The 15,703-nt window shown below is 44.0% G+C and overlaps 1 pseudogene; it reads left to right on the forward strand.

Moving 5' to 3' along the window:
* The first annotated feature begins 212 nt into the window (after window positions 1–212).
* On the forward strand, window positions 213–8,785 carry LOC121844365 (annotated as a pseudogene).
* Window positions 8,786–15,703: the final 6,918 nt, after the last annotated feature.

Raw genomic sequence — 15,703 nt, forward strand, 5'->3', positions numbered from 1 at the left:
AGTCAGAGCTTGATTACAACCAAAAAGTGTTTGTTTGACTCCCTCAGTTATATCTTGATCAAGAAAAAAAAGAAACGTCCGTTTTCAGGACACTTGTTTTTCAAAGATAATACCCTTATTGGCCTTCTTGCAACACCTGAGTTAATAAAATATTTACTAAATAAACTAATGCAACATATTGAATGCCAACCACCATTAAACCCACCGAAGAAGAAGAAGTCCTGTTGCGTTTTGATAGTCGGGGAACAGGAAGTTCCGGGCAGGCTTCAGCCACAGTTGTTCTCTGAAGACAGTAGCGGTTGTGTCCGTTTCAGAAGTATTAACTAAAGGTATGTAATAGCACGTTTAAACTGTCTAATATCGAAAGAACATGTCATAACATGTTAGGTAGCAAATCCGTCAAGGTGTTATCGCGTTTGTTAAAGGTTTTATGACGTTTTGTGCTGAACCGAGTGAGTGAAGAACGTGATTAAATATATTTTAGAAGTCACATTTAGCTAGCTAAGGTTAGACTTTGGGTTTGTCAGAGTGAATGGATGTACATTATTTCGTCGATGTAATTTCATAAAGAATCAATTGATTTGAGATTTCTGAGTTCGTTTGACATGTTTATTATTCTGATTATTTCCATATGTTAATGAGCTGGTAAAATGGCGGCGCCTCTCGGTCTGAGTCAATAGACTTGCAGGCTGTGCGGCTGCACCAGAGAGACAGTTTCAGGGTTGTTTTACTGTTTACAAGCAGAATGTCATGTTCATCTGATTTCTACATGTCACTGTAACAATATTCACACACATTCAGTTTCTATATTTATCTATAGTTGTTACTATGGTGTGAATGGGGAATACAATGTGTTTTTGTGAGTGAAAGTGGAAAATATGACATAGTTCTGCCTCAAACTGCAACCTTGCATTACTTGTTTACTTAGTAATTTGTGAATTTAGGAAGACTACTGTAGATTAATTGCACTCAGGTAGTGAACATTATTTTTTAATACGGATATCTGAAAGGAAAATGGATGAACGTCTGGTGAGCAAAATATATTTGACATAAACCCTCCCTGAACGCTGAATAAAAATACATAAAAATATCCCCTATAGCCAAAATAATGATTAAAACAAGGTGGATAGTAGAGAACATGTTTACCAACACTTCTTGGACAGACCAGAGCCTTTAGATATGAACTTTATGAACTGTTCTTCGTCCTGTAAGCGTTGCTTGGGAACGCAGGAATTCTGATCGCGTTCAGGGCTGCGGGCCAGAAGGTTGTGGGTTCGCAGACCACCGTGAACAAGAGTAAGGGTGGATAGATCTATTTTATGGTGAAATCATTCCATGAATCTATCATCGTATTTGCAGGTCTGAGGGAGAAGAAAAAGCCTTTTTATAAACATTTCATACAAGTCTCCGTCATTTTACGTATTAGCCAAATGTTTTTTAATACCACACAGGCTAAGAATGGAGAAAGGCCTATGTGTTCATCTCCATATTTCTCCGATGCCAAATCTGTCCCTGTTTACAAATAATCAAATGTGAGACCATCTGATCATGGTACTTTAAATAGTTCAACCTTTCCACGCCAGACAGAGTAAAAGACAAGCTACCTTTCCACTCCAGACAGATTAAAAGACAAGCTACCTTTCCACGCCAGACAGAGTAAAAGACAAGCTACCTTTCCACTCCAGACAGATTAAAAGACAAGCTACCTTTCCACGCCAGACAGATTAAAAGACAAGCTACCTTTCCACTCCAGACAGAGTAAAAGACAAGCTACCTTTCCACTCCAGACAGAGTAAAAGACAAGCTACCTTTCCACGCCAGACAGAGTAAAAGACAAGCTACCTTTCCACTCCAGACAGAGTAAAAGACAAGCTACCTTTCCACTCCAGACAGAGTAAAAGACAATTCATGTTTGATCCCAAAATGTGTTCGGAAGCTTCTTAGGGAGGGTGTGACACAATTTCTGAACCCACAGAGGCAGAGGTCAAATCAAGCTCCTAACGCATCGCCGTGTGCCTCTTCAAGTTTTGTAACAATGTGAAGGGCTCCGTATAGCACCGCATTGACATGATTGGTGGGCGGGAGGTCCAGTATAAACACAAACTCACTTCCTTGACAACAGCTCTCCTCCGTTAAGCGCTAGAAGTATAAAAGCCCAGATGTCTGCAGAGGATGCATCTGCAGTCAGATATCGGATTGACCATCCAGTCTTTTAGCAGAGAAATGTAAATCTCCAACTGCTGGCTACTCTCATTCTTTGTCTTTAACCCAACAAATATTTCCCTAAAAGCTGTCTGGGTTTAAACATCTTCTATTGTACAGACCAGTAAATAGCTTAATAAATTGATAGTGACAGAATTAGATTAGTATATTTATTTTTTTGTTTGTCTCGTAGGATATAGAAGGTTGTAGCTCAGCCTCTGAATGTCAAAGAAACAACGTAACTTCTTTCCTGGTTATTTTACAGCCTGTTTCTGGCGTAAAGCAGCGCTGACCAAAACACTGTTACAGATCTCTTTATATCATCAGATCAGTTTGATTTTCTTCATGTTATCTAACAAGTGGGAGGCCTGTGCTTTTTGACAGCATCTTCACTAAAAGAGGCCTATGGCATAACCCCTCAAGTGGAGTCTGGGTTTTAACTCAACAGCCCTTCACTGACATTCACTGACATGGAGGTAGGCTATTTAAAGAGTGCCGGGTGGGTTGAGGAATAGGCTAGTCCGCGTGCAAGATGGTGGTTTATGTTTTTGGGGTACTTGGTCTAATCAACAACAACAAAATGTGAAGAAACCTTTCACTCTCTTCCTCAACTGCCACCATTGACCGACACATCACAGCCATTGGTTAGGATAGGTCGACACAGCACAGCCGTTGGTTAGGATAGGCCGACACAGCACAGCCGTTGGTTAGGATAGGCCGACACAGCACAGCCGTTGGTTGATAGGCCGACACAGCACAGCCGTTGGTCAGGATAGGCCGACACAGCACAGCCGTTGGTCAGGATAGGCCGACACAGCACAGCCGTTGGTCAGGATAGGCCGACACAGCACAGCCGTTGGTCAGGATAGGCCGACACAGCACAGCCGTTGGTCAGGATAGGCCGACACAGCACAGCCGTTGGTCAGGATAGGCCGACACAGCACAGCCGTTGGTCAGGATAGGCCGACACAGCACAGCCGTTGGTCAGGATAGGCCGACACAGCACAGCCGTTGGTCAGGATAGGCCGACACAGCACAGCCGTTGGTCAGGATAGGCCGACACAGCACAGCCGTTGGTCAGGATAGGCCGACACAGCACAGCCGTTGGTCAGGATAGGCCGACACAGCACAGCCGTTGGTCAGGATAGGCCGACACAGCACAGCCGTTGGTCAGGATAGGCCGACAGCACAGCCGTTGGTCAGGATAGGCCGACACAGCACAGCCGTTGGTCAGGAGGCCGACACAGCACAGCCGTTGGTCAGGATAGGCCGACACAGCACAGCCGTTGGTCAGGATAGGCCGACACAGCACAGCCGTTGGTCAGACACAGCACAGCCGTTGGTCAGGATAGGCCGACACAGCACAGCCGTTGGTCAGGATAGGCCGACACATCACAGCCGTTGGTTAGGATGACACATCACAGCCGTTGGTTAGGATGACACATCACAGCCGTTGGTTAGGTAGCATAAAAATAAAAATAAACGTTTTGAATCAACAAGCAGAGCAAGTCGGGGCTCAGGATTGGAATAACCTTTTGTAGTGTGTAATGCAGCCTAGTTGTATTTACACCCTCTCAGCAACTATCATAGAAATACAGTATAACTTTGCTCTGTGCTTCCTCCCAGCATGCACTTGGTATTCTATAGGCTATGGATCATTTGATTGACATCACACTAAATAGCCTATAGTCCCACTTGATATTGTCCAGCAGAGAATCAGAGATGAGGGGAGGCATCAGCCACACATTGATATATTTAAGTGATAAGGTCAGAGGGGGGTTTGTTATATGGCCAATATACCACGGATAAGGGCTGTTGTGGAGGGCCTGGATACTTAACCCTGATATGTTGGACATATTCCACAAACCCTTGAGGTGCCTTATTGCTATTATAACGTACGTAACGTAATTAGAAGAGTAAAAAGGAATGTTTTGTCATACCCCTGGTATATGGTGTGATATTCCACGGCTGTCAGCCAATCAGCGTTCAGGGTTCCAACCACCCAGTTTATAAAGCCTAATAAGCAACTCATTCTTAAACACTGAGAAATATTGAAATTTCACCAATTACAAATGACATGACCCTCTTCTGGACGAGATTAAAACAATACTAAACCCTCCCTTAGACTGACATTGAAAAAGCACAGCCCTCCTTTTCCTCCAGGTAACCATTCTGTACACTTAGATCATCTCTTACTTTGTGTAATTTAAAGTGTGAACTTTCTGTCTAATGTTTTGAATTAATGTTTTGTTGTCAATGTTTATCTGATCTGTTGAAATGAGATGATTGAACAACAACAAAAAAGATAATACATTTTTTTGAGGACAAAGAAAAGCACCAGAACTGTCAAGATTGTTTTCTGTTTGTCTTTACTACTACAGACCAACAGACCAACTACAGACCGACTCAGATTAAGTCTGAGGCCGGTAACATCAACAGTGAGGACAAACCCAGCCTGCCTCTCTCCTTCCACACTGAGTCCAAACCTACAGTCACTGGGTCCTGATTGTGACAGTGGAGCCCAGTTTGTACTGCAGGATCCAGAGATGGCATCAGTGAAGCTGGAAGACTGCAGTCAAACACTGGAGCTGAATGTCAACATTAAAGATGAAGAGGAGGAGAAGATTAGGACAACTGTTAGTCATGGTAAGAGCTGGTTCTATCTATAAGTTATCTTCATATATTAGACCTCCATAAGTTATGACCAGTCTATTGCTAGGTTGAATTCTGTAATTCTGACAACTGGGTTATCTGGAGTGATCAGAGAGGAGACTAAAGAAGTGAAGTAGACAAACTGCCAGTGTTTTAAAGCTCTATGAAATGAGTCTGTAGTTACTAACCCTTGGAGGATGATAGAAATGAGTCTGTGGAGTGAGTTATATGAAATGAGTCTGTGTAGTTACTAACCCTTGTGAGTGAGTGGAGGATGATAGTCTGAGTGGAGGATGATATGAAATGAGTCTGTAGTTACTAACCCTTGTGATAGTGAGTGGAGGATGATATGAAATGAGTCTGTAGTTACTAACCCTTGTGATAGTGAGTGGAGGATGATAGAAATGAGTCTGTAGTTACTCTGGTCTGGTCAATTCTGTTGTCAGGGTTCTGGTCAATTCTAGAAATTTTGGGAAATACACTGAAATTCCAATTCTCTTCAATGCCTTTAAATTAACCAAATGTGGAATTGGAATTAGGTTTACTTTCTGAATGGACTGTTATTTAAATGGAATTGCCCCCAACCCAGACTGTTACCCACTTTTAGAATAGTTTTATTCCCCTGTGTTGTACAGCCTACTGATATGAATACATATGTCACCCGGTACAGACAGAAGAGGACTGGCCACCCCTCAGAGTCTGGTTCCTTTCTAGGTTTCTTCCTATGTTCCTGCTTGCTGGGGAGTTTTTCGTGGCCGTTGTGCTTCTACATCTGCATTGCTTTGCTCTTTGGGGATTGAGGCTGGGTTTCTGTTCAGCACTTATACATGCCACATGTATTTTATGAAACCCTTTGTACATCAGCAGTTGTCACACAGTTCTTTACAGAAACCTAAAACCCCAATGTAGATGTAGCTTCATAAAATAAGAGCAGTTCCAGACGAACGTTTGGACACACCGTTAGGGTTCGTTCCTTACTTCCTTCCTTGTCAAATCATTGGTTCGTTGGTGAAATTAGCATTATGACAATTATCTTTAATTAAATCATTCAAAAACCTTTATTAATGCAATTTGCAGACAGACGTTGACAAACCAGGAACATGGCACGTATGTTTCAGAGTAAGTTCTGCGTCTAACAAAAGGCCTCCAGTTGTTTTATTACACCCTGAGTCGCGCCCTGATGATGTCACCGCCGACATCATCATCCTCTACTCCTGGGACCAAAACCATGCCTACAGAGCTGTATAAACAGGTCCTTTAACTGTTAGCTAAACACTTAGCAGTAAATGTCCCCTCGCCCCAAAGTGGATTTATTGTGGAATGTTTGCCTAGTCTTATCTCCTTCACTCCCCTGCAGAGTTCTGTCTAAGTCACACATTTCTAAGAGGGGCCTCTTTATAATGAGGCAGAAAGAGAGAGAGAACTAAAATATAACTGTAGAACAATACTAAACCTCTACAATGAATTTATATTGTTAATCTGTAATATAAAACCTTATAAATGTAAGGAGGGAGGGGTCTTTTAACCCCTCCCCTTCTATTAATATAACATAAGCATAATCAATTATTCGTATAATATACATCAAATATTTGTACAGACCCAAATCATGACCCCCCCCCCTAGGTAAACTCCTGACAACACCTACTCATTCAAGTGTTTTTCTTTATTTCTGCTATTTTCTACATTGTAGAATAATAGTTAAGACATCAAAACTATGAAAATAACACATATGGAATCATGTTGTAACCAAAATAGTGTTAAACAAATCAAAATATATTTTGTATTCAAAGTAGCCACCCTTTGCCTTGATGACAACTTTGCACACTTTTGGTATTACAAAGAGTAGTAAATAGTTCAAGAAAAACCGTTGGATGAGTAGGTGTGTCCAAACTTTTGATTGACATGTATATCACACCAACTGACTGGTTCTTTTGTTGTTGTTCACACAGGAGACCATGTTGAGACATTCTCTACATCTAGAGAGCAACAGCAGGAAGATCACAGAGCTAAGAGGTCTCACCACTGCCCACATTGTGAGGAGATGTTCCCAGGTTTATCAAAGCTAAAAATACACTTAAAATTCCACACAGGAGAGAATCTGTATTCCTGTACTGACTCTGGGGAGAGATTCACAACATCAAAGGCACTGACAGTTCATCAGAGAGTGCACACAGAAGAGAAACCTTACTCCTGCTCATACTGTGGGAAGAGTTTCTCTCAACAGACCAACCTAAAAAACACCAACGTTTACACACAGGAGAGAAGCCTTACTCCTGCTGTGACTGTGGAAAATGCTTCACAACCTCATCTGAGCTAACAGTTCATATGAGAACACACACTGGAGAGAAGCCTTACATCTGCTCTGACTGTGGGAAGAGTTTCTCCCACCAGGGTAGCTTAAAAGCACACCAACGTATACATACAGGAGAGAAGCCATACTCCTGCTCTGACTGTGGAAAGAACTTCTCCCGATTGGGTACCCTAAAATTGCATAAACGTATACATACAGGAATTAAGCCTTACTACTGCTCTGACTGTAGGAAGAGTTTCTCCCACCAGGGTAGCTTTAAAGCACACCAACGTATACACACAGGAGAGAAGCCTTACTCCTGTTCTGACTGTGAGAAGAGTTTCTCCCGATTGGGTACCTTAAAATCGCATGAACGTATACATACAGGAAAGAAGCCTTACTCCTGCTCCAACTGTGGGAAGAGTTTCTCTCAACGGAACCATTTAAAATCACATGAACGTAGACATAAAGAAAAGAAGGCATATGTCTGCTCTGACTGTAGAAAATGCTTCACAACATCATATGATCTAAAAGTTCACCAGAGAACACACACTGGAGAAAAGCCTTACGTCTGCTCTGACTGTGGGAAGAGTTTCTATCAACAGAGCAGCTTCAAGAAACACCAACGTCTACACACAGGAGAGAAGCCTTACTCCTGCTCTGACTGTGGAAAATGCTTCACAACATCGTCTGATCTAAAAGTTCACCAGAGAACACACACTGGAGAAAAGCCTTACATCTGCTCTGACTGTGGGAAGAGTTTCTCTCAACAGAGCAGCTTCAAGAAACACCAACGTATACACACAGGAGAGAAGCCTTACTCCTGCTGTGACTGTGGAAAAAGCTTCACAACATCATTTGATCTAAAAATTCATCTGAGAACACACACTGGAGAAAAGCCTTACATCTGCTCTGACTGTGGGAAGAGGTTCTCTCAACAGAACCATTTAAACACACATCAACGTATACACACAGGAGAGAAGCCTTACTACTGCTCTGTCTGTGGGAAGAGTTTCTCTCAACAGAGCAATTTAAAAACACACCAACGTATGCATAAAGGAGAGAAGACTCATCAGTTCTCTCAGACCAGCTAAGATTAAAATTAGGTGATGGAGTGATTTTAATTTCATTGCTTTACTTGGACTGAAATAGGTGATTTTAATCTCATTGCTTGACTTGGACTGAAATAGGTGATTTTAATCTCATTGCTTGACTTGGACTGAAATAGGTGATTTTAATCTCATTGACTTGGACTGAAATAGGTGATTTTAATCTCATTGCTTGATTTGGACTGAAATAGGTGATTTTAATCTCATTGACTTGGACTGAAATAGGTGCCGGAACTCATTTTAGAGGAAACCCTTTTGGACAATCAGAACCTTACAAACGTGCCGCGGGAAAGGCCGCACACCCTTCCTAAGAAGGTCTGGTGCCGACAGATAACCAGCGAACGAAGGCATTCACACGTAAATACATTCAGGATTTCTTCTCGTCTGCAAAGTATATGATTACTGTGAGAATAGTTTCTAAAATGTATCGATGATAAGTGTCGTTTTTTTTCTCTCTCTCTCTCCTTTTGTAAAAAAAAATAAACACTATATTGTGTCAGTCCGCTAGGGACCTTTTCTCATGTATTAAGTGTGTATGTTTATCCTGTGTTATCATTTAGTTAGCTTGTAAATAAATATTTAAATCAATTTGTGTACTACTGAATCATAAGTAAGGCTGGGGTTTTTGCAGATGCAGGAGGTTACGACGGTTCAGAATGATGATATGAGACGGGGTTATGATTAAAACGTTGACTGTTTTATGGATGTGATAGGTAAATACCCTTTTAGAGTTTAATTAGGGAGATGCTCTCATGGTGCCCCAAAATTCCTAATGAGTTCATTGTTACATGATTAATTTAATCGGGTAACAAACAGAGTTAGTTGATTTAGATACATAACAGTCATCAGATTAATGAAAGTAAAGTCACGACAATTGTGTGTGGATTTCTCCTCAGTCTGGGTGCAATCCGGCTACCAAAAGCGCACACAGTGAGCAACGTCATCAGCACTCCCACAAGTCTCCAGAAAACTTGTTTTGTGACAGAGAGGCTCCTTTTCACTATAACGTTGGAGGAAATACGTTCCTAGTATGTGAGGAATTTGTTTGCTGGCCTCATAAATACTAGTCAATTAGCTAATGTTTATTTAATATTTTGTTTGGCTAGTTATGCTAACCCGTTTGCAATCTCTTTTTAGCATTGCTTGCTAGCTACAGAGGCTAGTTAGCTACAGTAGTTAGCAACTGCCATCAGTTGTGTTATTGTCATATGTTGCCTTTTCCACCGTTTTTAGAATGCATACTGGTATTTGTGCGGGAAACCGAACACTTAAATAAAGGTTAAATAAATTTAAAAAATGCACATGGGAAATCCTGTACATTTAGATGTCTGAATACATTTTAAAAATCAAATCAAATCAAATGTATTTTATATAGCCCTTCGTACATCAGCTGATATCTCAAAGTGCTGTACAGAAACCCAGCCTAAAACCCCAAACAGTAAGCAATGCAGCTGTAGAAGCAGGGTGGCTAGGAAAAACTCCCTAATAAAGGCCAGAACCAAGGAAGAAACCTACAGAGGAACCAGGCTATATGGGGTGGCCAGTCCTCTTCTGGCTGTGCCGGGTGGAGATTATAACAGAACATGGCCAAGATGTTCAAATGTTCATAAATGACCAGCATGGAACCAATAATGTAGGCAGAACATTTTGAAACTGGAGCAGCAGCACGGCCAGGTGGACTGGGGACAGCAAGGAGTCATCATGTCAGGTAGTCCTGAGGCATGGTCCTAGGGAACAGGTCCCTCAAGAGAGAGAGAGAAAGAAAGAAAGAGAATTAGAGAGAGCATAACATTGGAAGCATTGCAGCCAGTGGTGGAAAAACTACCCAATTGTCATACTTGAGTTAAAGTAAAGATACTTGAGTCAAGGAAAAGGTGAAAGCCACCCAGTAAAATACTACTTGAGTAAAAGTCTAAAAGTATTTAGTTTAACATATAAGTATCAAATGTAAATGTAATTGCTAAAATATACTTAAGTATCAAAGGTAAAAGTATAAATAATTTCAAATTCATTATATTAAGCGAAATAGACAGCACGATTTTCTTGTAGTTTAAATGTACGGATAGTCAGGGGCACACTCCAACACTCAGACATAGCCTGCGTTCCTAAATTCGCTCTGGCTATATACTCCGATTTCAGACCACTCTCGTCTGAGTGCCAGAGGGAAGAATAATTGATGAAAAACAAACGCTCGACGTCCCTTGAATACGGCCGGTGTCAGTAAACGTCACGAAAAAAAAAAAAATGCCTCAGTTAAAGTCACCAATGGATAACATGAACACAGCCTAACCAGCTCTGCTAAGGCGAGTGAAATGTCAGAGTTCTCTCATTTGTACTGGAAGTAGCTAGCAAGCTAGCCAATGTTAACCAGTTATCTTGGATGCTTGACTGCCGTTGTGAGGTCAGAACGCTTGAATCAACCCTCCTCCTCCGCCAGAGCGTCCAGTGTGGCTCTGAACGCTCCGAGAGCGATACGAACTGACAGTCTGACAACGCTCTTAATGTGGAAAAATTAATTAAATTGCCACTTTAATTATCCTAACCTGTAAGGGGCACACTCCAACACTCAGACATAGCCTGCGTTCCTAAATTCGCTCTGGCTATATACTCCAATTACAGACTCCAACACAGACACAGCGCGTTTCTGAAGTCCATGGTTCTCTTGCCTTTTAAGCAGCCGGTACAAAGTTTAGTGGTGGACAGATGGGTCGCTCTCCTGTTGCCTAGCCAGCTTTCAGGTGCCTGTAAAAACATTTTGATAGACAGCTATCTCCCGCTCTCTATTGCCCCAGGACATGTCGAGACTTAACAGTTCATGCAGCTTTTAGTAGTCCCTATGGGACTCCCAATCACAGCCGGATGTGATGCAGCATGGATTCGAACCAGGTACTGCAGTGACACCTCTTGCACTGAGATGCAGTGTCTTAGACCGCTGCACCACTCGGGATTTGATGGAATTGTTGTAACTGTTGGAGCAGATGTTGATTTTAGCAACCCATTATTGACTGACAGGTTCAGGTTGTCTCACTACACTGAACAAAAATATAAAATGTACATGTAAAGTGTTGGTCCCATGTTTCATGAGCTGAAATAAAAAATCCCAGAAATGTTCCAAACACACAAAAAGCTTATTTCTCTCAAATGTTGTGCGCAAATGTGTTTACGTCCTTGTTAATGAGCATTTCTCCTTTGCCATGATAATCCATCCACAGGTGTGGCATATCAAGAAGCTGATTAAACAGCATGATCATTACACAGGTGCACCTTGTGCTTTGGACAATAAAACGCCACTTTTGTCACAACACAATGCCACATATGTCTCAAGGTTTGCGGGAACGTGCAGTTGACATGCTGACTGCAAGAATGTCCACCAGAGCTACCATCAGCTGCCTCCAATGTCATTTTTTGGGGGGGCAGTATGTGCAACCAGTCTCACAACTGCAAGCCATGTGTAACCACACCAGCCCATGACCTCCACATCCGGCTTCTTCACCTGCGAGATCGTCAGGGGGGCTGACGAGTATTTCTGTCTGTAATAAAGCCTTCTTGTGGGGGAAAACTCATTCTGATTGGCTGGGCCTGGCTCCCAAGTGGGTGGGCCTGGCTCCCAAGTGGGTGGGCCTATGCCCTCCCAAGGCACACCCATGGCTGCATCCCTGCCCAGTCATGTGAAATCCACAGGTTGGGGCTTAAATTGACTGATTTCCTTGTATGAACTGTAACTCGGTAAAGTCTTAGAAATTGTTGCATTTTACATTGCACTTCTGACTTCAACTGTATATATCTGAAGTTTACATACACCTTAGCCAACTACATTTAAACTCAGTTTTTTCACCATTCAAGACATTTAATCCTAGTAAAAATTCCCTGTCTTAGGTCAGTTAGGATAGCCACTTTATTTGAAGAATGTGAAATGTCAGAATAATAGTAGAGAGTGATTTATTTCAGCTTTTATTTCTTTCATCACGTTCCCAGTGGGTCAGTTTACATACACTCAATTAGTATTTGGTAGCATTGCCTTAAAACTGTTTAACTTGGGTCAAACGTTTTGGGTAGCCTTCCACAAGCTTCCCACAAATAAGTTGGGTGAATTTTGGCCCATTCCTCCCAACAGAGCTGGTGTAACTGAGTCAGGTTTGTAGGCCTCCTTGCTCACACGCTTTTTCAGTTCTGCCCACAAATGTTCTATAGGATTGAGGTGAGGGCTTTGTGATGGCCACTCCAATACCTTGACTTTGTTGTCCTTAAGCCATTTTGCCACAACTGGAAGTATGCTTGGGGTCATTGTCCATCTGGAAGACCCTTTTGCGACCAAGCTTTAACTTCCTGACTGATGTCTTGAGATGTTGCTTCAATATATCCACATAATTTTCCATCCTCATGATGCCATCTATTTTGTGAAGTGCACCAGTCCCTCCTGCAGCAAAGCACCCCCACAACATGATGCTGCCACCCCAGTGCTTCACGGTTGGGACGGTGTTCTTCGGCTTGCAAGCCTCCCCCTTTTCCCTCCAAACATAACGATGGTCATTATGGCCAAACAGTTCTATTTTTGTTTCATCAGACCAGAGGACAGACAAAAGTACGATCTTTGTCTCCATGTGCAGTTTCAAACCTAGTCTGGCTTTTTTATGGTGGTTTTGGAGTAGTGGCTTCTTCCTTCCTGAGTGGCCTTTCAGGTTATGTCGATATAGAACTTGTTTGACTGTGGATATAGATACTTTTTGTACCTGTTTCCTCCAGCATCTTCACAAGGTCCTTTGCTGTTGTTCTGGGATTGATTTGCACTTTTGCACCAAAGTACGTTCATCTCTAGGAGACAGAACGCGTCTCCTTCCTGGGCGGTATGACGGCTGCGTGGTTCCATGGTGTTTGTACTTGCATACTATTGTTTGTACAGATGAACGTGGTACCTTCAGACATTTGGAAATTGCACCCAAGGATGAACCAGACTTGTGGAGGTCTACAATTTTTTTTATGAAGTCCTGGCTGATTTTCCTGTGATGTCAAGCAAAAATGCACTGAATTAGAAGGTGGGCCTTGAAATACATCCACAGGTACACCCCAATTGACTCAAATGATGTCAATTAGCCTATCAGAAGCTTCTAAAGCCATGACATCATTTTCTGGAATTGTCCAAGCTGTTTAAAGGCACAGTCACCTTAGTGTATGTACATTTCTGACCCACTGGAATTGTGGTACAGTGAAATAATATGTCTGTAAATAATTGTTGGAAAAATTGTGTCATGCACAAAGTAGATGTCCTAACCGACTTGCCAAAACTATAGTTTGTTAGCAAGAAATTTGTAGAGTGGTTGAAAAACAAGTTTTAATGACTCCAACCTAAGTGTTTGTAAACTTCCGACTTCAACTGTATAAGTTATATAGCTAGCTAAAGTTAGCATAGAAAACATGCTAACGTTACTTGCCAGTCAATTAGCCACCAACAGGTTATATTGATCAGCTAATGCTAGCTATGCAGAGATAGTTTGATTTTTGACAGTTTAAGCCCATTATCTACTTGCCCACAGTCAGATGAACTCATGGATAATCATTTTATGTCTGCATGCAGTTTTATTTTATTTAAAAAAATAAATTTTACCCCCCTTTGCTCCCCAATTTGTGGGATCCAATTGTTAGTAATTACTATCTTGTCTCATCGTTACAACTCCCGTACGGGCTCGGGAGAGACAAAGGTCGAAAGCCATGCGTCCTCTGACACATAAGGTAGTTTGCGTTGACTCGTGAAACCATGTCTCTAGAAAGTAACTAAATGTGATATAGTGGTAGGCCTTCATGTTGTCTCAGCAGCTCTGTAGAATTGTATGGGTTTAGCACCATCTACGGGCTAGGATGGGGAGGGCTCCACAGAACAGGGGGCTAGGATGGGGAGGGCTCCACAGAACAGGGGCTAGGAGGAGGATGGGGAGGGCTCCACAGAACAGGGGGCTAGGAGGACTCCACAGAACAGGGGGCTAGGAGGAGGATGGGGGCTCCACAGAACAGGAGGCTAGGAGGAGGATGAGGAGGGCTCCACAGAACAGAGGGCTAGGATGGGAGGGCTCCACAGAACAGGGGGCTAGGAGGAGGATGGGGAGGGCTCCACAGAACAGGAGGCTGAGGAGGGCTCCACAGAACAGGGGCTAGGAGGAGGATGAGGAGGGCTCCACAGAACAGGAGGCTAGGAGGAGGATGAGGAGGGCTCCACAGAACAGGGGGCTAGGAAGAGGATGAGGAGGGCTCCACAGAACAGGGGGCTAGGAGGAGGATGAGGAGGGCTCCACAGAACAGGGGGCTAGGGAGGATGAGGAGGCTCCACAGAACAGCTAGGAGGAGGGAGGAGGGCTCCACAGAACAGGGGCTAGGAGGAGGATGAGGAGGCTCCACAGAACAGGAGGCTAGGAAGAGGATGGGGAGGGCTCCACAGAACAGGGGGCTAGGAGGAGGATGGGGAGGGCTCCACAGAACAGGGGGCTAGGAGGAGGATGAGGAGGGCTCCACAGAACAGGAGGCTAGGAAGAGGATGGGAGGGCTCCACAGAACAGGGGGCTAGGAGGAGGATGGGGAGGGCTCCACAGAACAGGAGGCTAGGAGGAAGAGGGCTCCACAGAACAGGGGGCTAGGATGGGGAGGGCTCCACAGAACAGAGGGCTAGGAGGAGGATGGGGAGGGCTCCACAGAACAGGAGGCTAGGAAGAGGATGGGGAGGGCTCCACAGAACAGGGGGCTGGGGAGGGCTCCAAGAACAGGAGGCTAGGAGGAAGAGGGCTCCACAGAACACAGGAGGAAGGGGCTCCACAGAACAGGGGGCTAGGAAGAGGATGGGAGGGCTCCACAGAACAGGAGGCTAGGAGGAAGAGGGCTCCACAGAACAGGGGGGCTAGGAAGAGGATGGGGAGGGCTCCACAGAACAGGAGGAGGAGGAGGAGGGCTCCACAGAACAGGGGGCTAGGAAGAGGATGGGGAGGGCTCCACAGAACAGGAGGCTAGGAGGAAGAGGGCTCCACAGAACAGGGGGCTAGGAGGAGGGGCTCCACAGAACAGGGGCTAGGAGGAGGAGGACTCCACAGAACTGGGGGCTAGGAGAAGGAGGACTCCACAGAACAGGGGGCTAGGAGGGGGAGGGCTTCACAGAACAGGGGGAGGTGAGGAGGGGCTCCACAGAACAGGGGCTAGGAAGAGGAGGAGGACTCTACAGAACGGGGCTAGGAAGAGGAGGAGGACTCCACAGAACAGGGGGGCTGGTCCACAGAACAGGGTGTTAGGAAGAGCAGGAGGGCTCCACAGAACAGGGGGCTAGGAAGAGGAGTAGGACTCAGACTAGGAAGAGGAGGAGGACTCCACAGAACTGGTAGGAAGAGGAGGAGGAGGGCTCCACAGAAATAAGGAGGACTCCACAGAACAGGGTAGGAAGAGGAGGAGGGCTAGGGGGGCTTGGGACACTGCCCAG

Source organism: Oncorhynchus tshawytscha, unplaced genomic scaffold, assembly GCF_018296145.1.
Source record: "Oncorhynchus tshawytscha isolate Ot180627B unplaced genomic scaffold, Otsh_v2.0 Un_contig_121_pilon_pilon, whole genome shotgun sequence".
In the NCBI taxonomy this organism is placed as follows: Eukaryota; Metazoa; Chordata; class Actinopteri; order Salmoniformes; family Salmonidae; genus Oncorhynchus; species Oncorhynchus tshawytscha.